Below are 11,178 nucleotides of genomic sequence, written 5' to 3' on the forward strand. Positions count from 1 at the left end.
GTGTGTGTGTGTGTGTGTGTGTGTAGATCTTGGACTGATCTTAGCACAGTGCAGCGAACCCATGGATAATTACGCACTGACCCGAGTGAACACCAGGCGAAGCAGAAGCCAAGGAGTAGGATTATACTTGCTAACGAGTGCCCGACAGGCGTTTACTTGCTGCTCATTATAACAGTACTTCTAATAAAACCGGTGCTTCCCTCCAGCTATCGGTGAAACTTGGCCGACCTAGTAGCCTCACTTGATAGCGCCTCTGGGAAAGTGTGTTGGCTCCCTGCATAGTATAAAGCATCTCCTTATTATTTCATTATGTGAGGGACTGCGTCAGATTCCCTAATTTGTTTACTAGACTGCTTGATGTCACTACAGTACGTGCAACATTAACCACTTCAGTAATAGACGCATTTTTGCCGTGATTTTTTGGGTGTGATTAGACCATATTATTTACATTGAGAAGGGTTTATACAAGTCAGATGAATAATAGCCAGAGTCTTCACTATTTTTATCCCCATATAAGTTTCTGAAGCTGTATAAGATCACCAAATAGTAAGTAGAATATATATGAAAACGTGTCATGCTACTGAAGAGGTTAAGGAAAAGTTCCATGCAGAGAGGGAGAATGCAAAGAGGGAGAAAACTTATGTTCTACTATTATTCTTTTAACTGAAGAGCTTAAAATTGTTAGTGTAGTAATGCATCATATGTTTTGTGTAAGAGATGACGCAGTATGGCAATGCACTGTGGCAGGTTTGTGTGGGATTCTCCAGTATGATTCCTTGGAATAAGCCTGATATGAGTCACTTTTCATTTATTTAGTGGAAAAAATACCCATAAACATTACAATCTTCACGCTGAGTTCAAAGATTCCACTACGGGTACAAACAAACATTTGCAGCAGTGACAGGCGGACATGAGAGTTAGGAAGTCAGCACTAATGGCGAGGTAGCCGGTGGTTTTCCCGTCGTAAATAACGTCATTGGTAAGCACCCGGCGACGCACCACCTGGCTGGCACTCCCTTCCCTCCACCTGCCATGCAAACCAGTGGAACCCGTATGATTGGTTTTGTAATTGAGTTGCGTTGACATGACATAGACTTGCAATCGTGACATAGAATAAAGCGGTGATCAGTGATTGCTGTGAATGACATTGATTTATATTCGTTCATTTATACATTTCTTTACCAGTGTGCTGCGTTGTGTCATCCCTGGTATCGCTATAGTGACTATCATTAGGGTGTCTTTCCGGTGGAGGTGAGGATGGATCATGATGTGTCACAACTCGCATCTTGTAACTTCATCTAAAGCTCGAATCTTATGTTATACTGTTAAAGTTTCTTGGTTTGGTGGCAGGCTTAGCACCGGCGAGGCTGTGATATAATATAGTGGTTTTGCTTAACTCATTCACTATACTGTTGCTTCTTCTCAAACGTAATATAATTGTCTGGTGTGTATTTGACAGCAAATGAGTGTTAAAACAGCAAAAGAAAAGTAAAAAAAAAAAAAAAAAAAAAAAAAAAAAGGCCTTTATTCTCCTTCAGTATTACAATGTAAGGTCATTAAAAGTAACACATAAGTGGTGGAGATCCTTTAGCATTCAGAGTATATTCTGACAGGAATGTGATGAAAACTTATACGGAATTCCATCACAAACTTCCCGCCTTGGGTAACTTTATTCTTCCTTGTCTACGTTCACCAACAAATAAATTCCTGAAAAATGTATCCATCACCACTGACAAACTCTGAACAATTTACTAGTAACAGTGTTTTTTTCCCTTTACAGCAATGCGTCACCCAAGATATTGATGCTGAAAGACGAGAACATGCTACTGATACCTGATGACTCCTCTATAGTATACAACACTCCAGTAAAGTCACAGAACATTGCACGAAACACAGAAAGCAAAAATCAGTGGACAGACACTGTATAGTAAGAATAACAGAAAAATGACTGAGAGTACGGTTAGAAGAAATGACTTAAAAATATAGGTTTGGAGTAGCCATTTATTCAATACTATTACCTCACATCATGCATCATAAGAAGGCTACTCCATGCACGTGGCCATATGAAAGTCACCTTTGAATATATCAACGAGGACATTAAGAAAATACTCACATAAGTTACAAGGCCATCAGGAAATTACGATTTTTTTTATGAGTCCTTATACAAAAAAGTAAAAAAACAAACAAACAAACAATGAAGAGTCAGACAGCAACACCTGAATATGTGTCAAGTGGGAGAGAAAATCACTCCATGAAGGACGTTTAAAAATGTTAAAGCCTTTCAAACCAGGATAAAAGTAGGAAAATAGAGGCGACGGGATATTACTACATGATCTCATATAACAAGAATGGATCAAACTAACACACCTGAGCAGCTAACGCCTCAAGCAACACATCATGGGAACCGAATCGAAACATTTGCTGAAGATGATAACGATAACACGGCAACAAAACCACACGACACGACGGTTCAAAGAATCAACAACAGGAAAAAGAATATCAGCTAAACAAAAAATATAATGGACTTTGTGGGTTATGTATTGTATTAATGCATATTACGTGTATGTGGCAACACTGTGTATTTCTCTGTGCATTCAGCTAGCGCGTGAGCCTGTGCTCCCGAGTCGCTACTGGCCCCCATTTCCTACCCTTTGTAGCTCTAAGGACAAGTAAAGAATCTACGTGTACTGCGTGTATGTCTGCCCCTTACTTAGGCATACACGCCCTCCATTATACATCCCGCAACCAACATGGCGCAGTGAGTAGGATGAAACAGGATTAACAGACACACACACACACAAACACACACACACACACACACACACACACACACACACACACACACACACACACACACACACACACACACACACGGTAGGATAATGTCTGTTTAATAAAGTTGTCGAAAATGTCTACAGTAGGTTTGCAAGTTGTGTGCAGTTGCAGTTTGGGATTTCGCTAACCACTACAAATGACTTGGCGTTGAGTCGTAGCACACATTTGATAGGAACAAGCGTCAGTTTGGACTTAAGTGAGAGGAGTGGAAACAAATCGTATGAAAGACTGGATCCAACAACACGATGAAGGGAAGGAAGGAGGGAGGGAGAGAAGGAGGGACAATTTTCTTGCAGTTTCACTCCTTGCCGGACCTGATAAGTAGCAAGTTGTTGCCGCCTCTGCTATCCTTGACTTGCTGTTTCTTGCACGGTTCACTGCTTCCTTGCCTGTACGAATCACACCTTAACTAGAACACAAGATCGTTATGGAAGCTACAAGAACTTACAAAACCTACACAAAACGCTCCCTAAATTAAATATATCTATCTGTTTTCACTTATTATCGCACTTATATTCACTTAACCCCTTCAGTACCAGGACGCGTTTTCATATTCATTCTGTTTACTATTTGGTGATTTTATACAGCTTCAGAAACTTATTTAGGGATTAAAATAGTGAAGACTCTGGCCATTAATCTTCTGACCTCCATGCATAGACCCCTCCTAACGACAACAAAATCGTCTAGTTATACGCAAAAATCATGATAAAAATGTGTCTCGATATTGAAGAGGTTATGTTCACCCAAGGATATCCTCAGCAGCGAACAATATGCCACACTGAAGGTCCTTACACATCACACCAGAGAGCCTTACCTAATGGACGTCAGGCACCCGTGTAACTATCTGCTCTCAGAGGAAGATGGAGACAGGTGATGCGTTTCAATCTTTCCACTTCCCCGGCTCTCCTTGATCCCTAACGAAGGTGTCTTGGAGAAGGTGGTGTGCCATGCGTCAGGTATACATAGTCATGTCATCCTTCTCTCCACTGATCTTTAAAACTGTTTACCTTGGCGTGACTAGACCTACTCAAGTGTCTAAGGTACGGTTTTGCGGTCTTACCCTTAATTCCTTCATTTTCTTTTACCATAAGTTTTGGGTATGACTTGAAATTTTTTTTGACATCAGGAAGGGTCTGTGAAGGTCAGAAGACTAATGGAAAAAATCCTCACTGTTTCAGTCCCCACACAATTTTCTGAAGCTGTATCAAATAACCAAATATTAGCAGAATGAAAATGGTACTGAAGGGGTTAATAATGACCAATACTTGTGACTTGGTACAAGTGAAAGACTTGTAAGCCCTACCTTGCTAACTGTTTTAATGTGTATATTTATTGACCTCTATTTACCTAACTGCAGTGCCTGTAATGTGTAGGTTTTGAGCTGTTATCTTGCTTCAGTCTGTTTATAGTTGTTGCTTGTATTCTAAGTGTACGAGAGTCCTAATTCCAATGTGTATGTATGAGGGAGACCAAAGGGACGTCCAGAGAACTCATGATTGCGGCAAGTGGATGCGTCTTGCTAGGAGCTACTTGGAACGAGAAAGAAGCTTGCATGGAGACTTTTGAGATTTACCCCGCGACGCGCTCCCCTGCTAATGCCCATCATGACTGATTGACTGATTGATTTTATGGATGATTGAGTACGTGTGTTCTTTCTACCAGAGACCAGCAACACTCTACACTACTACAAGATACCAACAACACTCTACACTACTCCCTGAAGGATAAAGAAAGTCAGGTAGCCTCACATCACCCTTTGGAAACTAAAACTCAACACAGTGCAACAGGAAAGCAAGGGAAAGGAGGGGACACAACGTACCTCCATACTTACTCTTTATGTGGAGAGAAGGGACCGGGATCGATTTATTCTTGCATGGGTGGGAGGAAGTCATTATGCATAAAGGTGAGTGGCAACGCTTCCTTGGCAGGCCACGGGACGGACGCACGCAGGTGGCGAGGCGCGCGGAACCCTGAAAATTGTGTAGAAAATAATAACAAGTGGAACTAACGACGCGAAGCTCAGAGGAACACAACGAGAGGAAGTGCAAAGTATTAGAGTGCCCTTGATTCTGTGGTGCTTGTTGTGGTTGTTGTTGTTGTTGTTGTTGTTGTTGTGGTGGTGGTGGTGGTGGTGGTGACAGTGGTTGGTTTTAGTAATGTGTTTGTGGTAATGGTTGTTGCTGATATTGTAAGTGATTTTTTTCTGTTATTGTTGTTATTATTGCTATTATTATTATCGTTATTATTATTATTATTATTATTATTATTATTATTATTATTATTATTATTATTATTAGTAGTAGTAGTAGTAGCAGTAGTAGTAGTAATTCTTGTTGTTGTTATATTACATTTATTGTTATTATTATTATTACTATTATTATTATTATTATTATTATTATTAATATTATCATCATCATCATTATTATTACTATTACTATTACTATTATTATTATTATTATTATGATTATTATTATTATTGTTATTATTATTATTATTATTATTATTATTATTATTAGTAGTAGTAGTAGTAGTAGTTGTTGTTGTAGTAATAGCAGTTGTAATAGCAGTAGCAGTTGTTGTTGATGCTGTTATACGTATTTCCTTTCTTTTCTTCTTCCTTCCTTTTTCTTATTCTTCTCTCTTCCTCCTCCTCCTCCTCCTCCTCTTGTCGCTACTTGTGTTGTTCCTACCGTTGGAATTGCGGCAAAGTCATCACCATCCTTGTCACTAGCATCACAATAGCCAATGAGTTCCCCTTTACCACCATATACAACCACCACCATCACAACCACCACCACCACCACCACCGCAACCATAACCACCACCAACACCACCTTTCTTTCCCGACCCTCCATCGTTCCTCCATCCATCCAGACAGTTACACTCGGTGCTTCCTGTTTGCGGGGAATATATATAAACTTCAAGAACATCTGCAGAGACGCGACCTCCTTCACACAAAGAACATGACAAGGCTCTTCACGCACGCACACACACACACACACACACACACACACACACACACACACACACACACACACACACACACACACACACACACACACACACACACACACACACACACACACTACTACTACTACACACTACACACTACTACTACTACTACTACTACTACACACACACACACACACACACACACACACACACACACACACACACTACTACTACTACTACTACTACTACTACTACTACTACTACTACTCACACACACACACACACACACACACACACACACACACACACACACACACACACACACACACAGGGAGGCGTTGGCAAAGTGGATAAGGTGGTGAGCGTGGGATCAGGTAGACGTCCCCGCGTAGGTTCGAATCCCACCACGTACAGCCTTAAAACACTTTGCCATTTGTCGAGTGGTTTAAAGTTACCAACATGTCACCATGATACCCAGGCTCTAGGTGGTTACACTCAGGATGAGCTTGGGTGGTGATATGGGTCCTAATATGGGTACCACTATAAATAAAATTGCCTGCGCCACTAATGGGCGGAAGCTGAACAGCGCTTCCCATACACTCTTCAAGTGTGCCTACAGGCGCTATAGGCCTTACCGTTAAAAAAAAAAAAAAAAAAAACACTACTACTACTACTACACACACACACACACACACACACACACACACAAAAAAAGAGATCCGCATCACTACTCAAACAGGTGGTGGGGTGGTGGCTCCTAATCTTGACTTCCTCCGTAATTTGCCCTTGCTATTTCCTCTTCGTCAGACACCACCACCTCCAGCATACAAAAAAGGGATACAGAAAGAAAGAAAGAAAGAAAACAAGGTAGAACAAAGGGATTTTCTGATGTGATGAAATAAGGAAAAACAAGGAACAAGAAAAGAAAAATGAAAAGAAAGGAAGAAAGGGATATAATGATTAGCTAATCTTTTACACCTCTGTTTTTCCACCTTTATTGTATTCTGACTTACCTTGATCTCCCTTATACTTAAAGTTGCATAAAAAAATACTTAGAGTAGATTCAGCATAACGAGGAAGAAAAGAGAGATAAAAACATTAGAAGCGAAGGAAAAAAAAAAAAGGATAGGGAGGGAATTGCAGATCGTATATAGAGGGGCAGAGGAAGCATTGGAGGGGAGGGAAGGGAAGGGAAGGGAAGGGATGGGGAAACAGGGAAGTGTCGCTGCAACATTAGAGTTGTATTGTACGAGACGAGAATGGAGGCGAGGGAACACTGCCACTTGGGGATACACATTGTTGTTATGTGTGTGTGTGTGTGTGTGTGTGTGTGTGTGTGTGTGTGTGTGTGTGTGTGTAGACAGACCAACAAATAAATAGACAAACAGACACACAGATAAAAAAGAGAACACACACACACACACACACACACACACACACACATTACTGTACGTACTTCACACGGAATTGAAAACACAGAAACAAAAGATGCTGAGAGAGAGAGAGAGAGAGAGAGAGAGAGAGAGAGAGAGAGAGAGAGAGAGAGAGAGAGAGAGATAATAAGTATAAGCCTGGTATGAAAAAGGTCACCGGGAGAGGTCAGCACGAAGACGAGGGAAGGTAAGCCAGGGAAATACGTGGAAGAGCATTGCGCAACCACACACATGAAGATTAAAAGAAAACCCGTAGTGAAAACCTGAAGGACTACTTAATTATTGTACCCATCCTCTCTACCCACTCCAGATTTCCCCATTAGGCGAAAGTTCCCAGAAATTCTTACGCATACTTCCAGATATCGGAGCTTACGCATGGGCGATATAAACCCTTGAGCTCACTGTTCCTTTTTCCGGGTCCTGACAGCTACACGTGTTCATTGCCTCACTTTTTGGGGATTGTAGGAAAAAAATGACTCGTACCAGGAGTGTATTGTCTAGTATTGTTAGACGCTTCAGTGCCCTCATCTTGACTTCGTGTTTCAGGGTTGTAGTGGACAATGTGATGGATTTCAAGAGTCCAGCTGGTAGTTTAAACAAGGATTCCACGCTTATAAATGGAAAAACACTGATGAAAACTCGAATTATTACCTCCATGTGCTTTCAAAATAGTACAGGTGAGAGAACAAAGCATTTATACAGGCGAGTGTCTCATGGTTAGTGATGGAAAGTTAATCAGGTTATTGTGGATCTGCCAGCCAGCATCTGTCCCGCGGTGAGTGGCAGTGATGCGGCAGACAGGCGATGTGCTATTACGTGAGGTCTTGATTTGGGATATACGGCAGTGATGATTGATGGTGGTGGTGGTGGTGGTGGTGGTGGTGAGGGTGGTGGAGGCAGTGACGGAAGAGGGATAGTTCTTACTACAACTACTGATTCTGCTGCTAGTACTACTACTACTATTACTACTACTACTACTACTACTACTACTACTACTACTACTACTACTACTACTACAACTTCTACTACTATTATTATTATCACTACTACAATTGTCATTATCAACAATAACAGCAGCAACAACAACAGTCATAATAAAACAACAATAACAATAATAATAAAAATAACAAAAATAACAACAACACCAATAATAATAATAATAATAATAATAATAATAATAATAATAATAATAATAATAATAATAATAATAATAATAATAACAACAACAACAACAACAACAAGAGCAATAACACGCAATCCTTCACATTTCAACTGCCACAACCCGCCAGGAGCATGTCAGTCTGTCAGCGAGGCGAAGTGATCACCAGGTAACGCAATCGCCCTTCCTGCATCACTGCCTCCCTCCTGCCGCCCTTCCTGGAACCCTGCGTAACATTACACCTGCCATCACCACTCAACACCTCCACCAACCACCACCTAAACTCCCATTACTCCAGTTGCTACCATCACTCACCTTCACTCCTCATCACCACTCATTCAAGCTGTCATGTCATTGTTACTCTCATCATTGTTAACCCCTTCAGTACTATGACGGTTTTTTCATATTCATTTTGTTTATTGTTTGGTGATTTTATACAGCTTCAGAGATTTATGTGAGGTTTAAAATTGTAAAGACTCTGGCCATTAATCTTTTCACCTCCATAGACCGTCCCTAATGCTAATAAAATCGTCTAATCATAATGAGTCTCAGTGGTGAAGAGGTAAATGTTATTGTTGTCATTACTAAAGGTACAGTGAACGCGTTAATACCAACGGTAACATCACAATCACTATCATTGTTGCTCATATTCATCATTAACACCACCATCACTTTTTTATTGTATCGTCACCACCGCCACTTAATTAATATCAATACTAATATTATCACCACCATTACCCACATTATTACCACCATCATCCTCACCATCACCATGAACACCACTATTACTACTACCCTCACCGTCACCACCACAAACGCAACCACCCCTACTACCATTATCATCACCACTACCACTAATACATCTACCACGACTACTAACACTAATACTACTGCTATCATCACCACCACTCCCACCACTACCACCATCATCACCACATCAGTGCACCACCATCACCACCACCACTATCACCATGACAACCAACAGAACGGGACATGGGCACTGAAACGAACACAATACCTTTAAAATCTACATAACTATTAGGCAGAGACAAATACGGCGCTTGAGTCACGTATTAAAAGCGGGGAAAACAACAGGTATTTCTCCTAATTCTCCTCTCTCTCCTCTAAGCAACAAGACAAGGCCAGGTGAAGATGGAGAGAAGGTCGGCATGATATATATTCGTTAAGTGGAAGCCGCGAGTATTAACATCTATTCTTATTAACTCCTTCAGTACCAGGATACGTTTTAATATGTATTATGTTTACTATTTGGTGATTTTATACGCTGGGATTAAGATAGTGAAGACTCTGGCCATTAATCTTGTGACCTACATAGACCCTTCCTAATGTCAATAATATCGTCTAAAAAGTGTGTCACAGTACTGAAGGGGTTAATTAAATGCTTTGGATTCCCATCCTAAGTACTTTCTTTGAAGATTATAAGATTTGTAAGGTTCTCGTATATCTTGTTCTTTTACTGATAATGCACATATCTTGTTAAATCATAAACAAAAGCACAAATGCACGTGAAAATCCTATAACTACTTTTAGAAACACAGTCACCTTTGAAAATCCCAATAGCTAAAAGTAGACACACAAAAAAACACCTTTAACACCCTCAAACTAATACTAGAAGCACATCAACTTTGATAACCCTCAATAAATACCATTGGAACCACAAACAAAAACCCTCGAAAATACCAATAACTGATACTAGAATCACATAAACAGCTTTCAAAATCACAACAACTTCCACAAAATTGCAAAAAATCCCCAAACAAGCGCTAGAATCATATAAAAAAACCCACCTTTTCAAAATCCTAAGCACTACTATAAGACTCAAAAAAGCTTAATTGGGAACCTTAATGAAGCCCAGTGAAGCAAGTTGGAAGTACTTGCAATAAGCACTGGTATGTTGAAGACTGCTAACATGACAAAGATGATGATACTCTGAAGCACACACAGTTGAAGAGAGCAGACAATAATGTACTGTCTTGCACATGTATAGACATGATAGCATCTTGTTTTACATTTCCATTATAGTTCCTTAACGCCTCAATACTCACGTTTAGTTAACCCCTTCAGTACTATGACGCGTTTTCCTATTCATTCTTCTTACAATTTGGTGATTTAATATAGCTTCAGAATTTCATGTGTGGGATTTAAATCGTGAAGACTCTGGCTATTAATATTCTGACCTCTATAGACCCTTCCTAATGCCAATAAAATGGTCTAATCGTACACAAATCTCATGGTAAGAATGTATCCCAGTATTGCAGGGGTTAAGCAAAACACAATCACTGCACGGCAATCACAACCACGACAGCAACCACAACAACCATGACAACGAGGAAGAGCAACCATATTTTTTCATATTCTTACAAAAGTGAGTCTGAAGTCAACCAAAACTTCCTGGAGTTGATGGAGGAAACAAAACCACAAACTGCAGGCTGTTCCATCCCCTCCCGGGCCCTTCTATGTTCTACCCTCCACACCAGCCTTGTCTACTTATTACTCTCCTCCCTCCTCCTCCTCCTCTACAAACCCCACAGACTTTATACCACCACAACAAATAAGCCTCGCCCTTCCATCCTCTCACCCCTTCCACTACTACCACTCTCTCGCCACACATGCCAGCGACACTCAAATCATCCCTGTGTGTGGCTCCATGGTGGGAGTTCAGCACTGGCTCATAGTAGTTTCAAGGCAGCCCGGTGTTGTAAGCCTCTCTGCCCCATCTGACCTTGGCGCTACAGACATTGCAGTGTGTTGTCTTGATTTGATTGGTTGCAGTGAAAG

The sequence above is a fragment of the Portunus trituberculatus genome, chromosome 38 (assembly GCF_017591435.1).
Source record: "Portunus trituberculatus isolate SZX2019 chromosome 38, ASM1759143v1, whole genome shotgun sequence".
NCBI classification, from domain to species: domain Eukaryota; kingdom Metazoa; phylum Arthropoda; class Malacostraca; order Decapoda; family Portunidae; genus Portunus; species Portunus trituberculatus.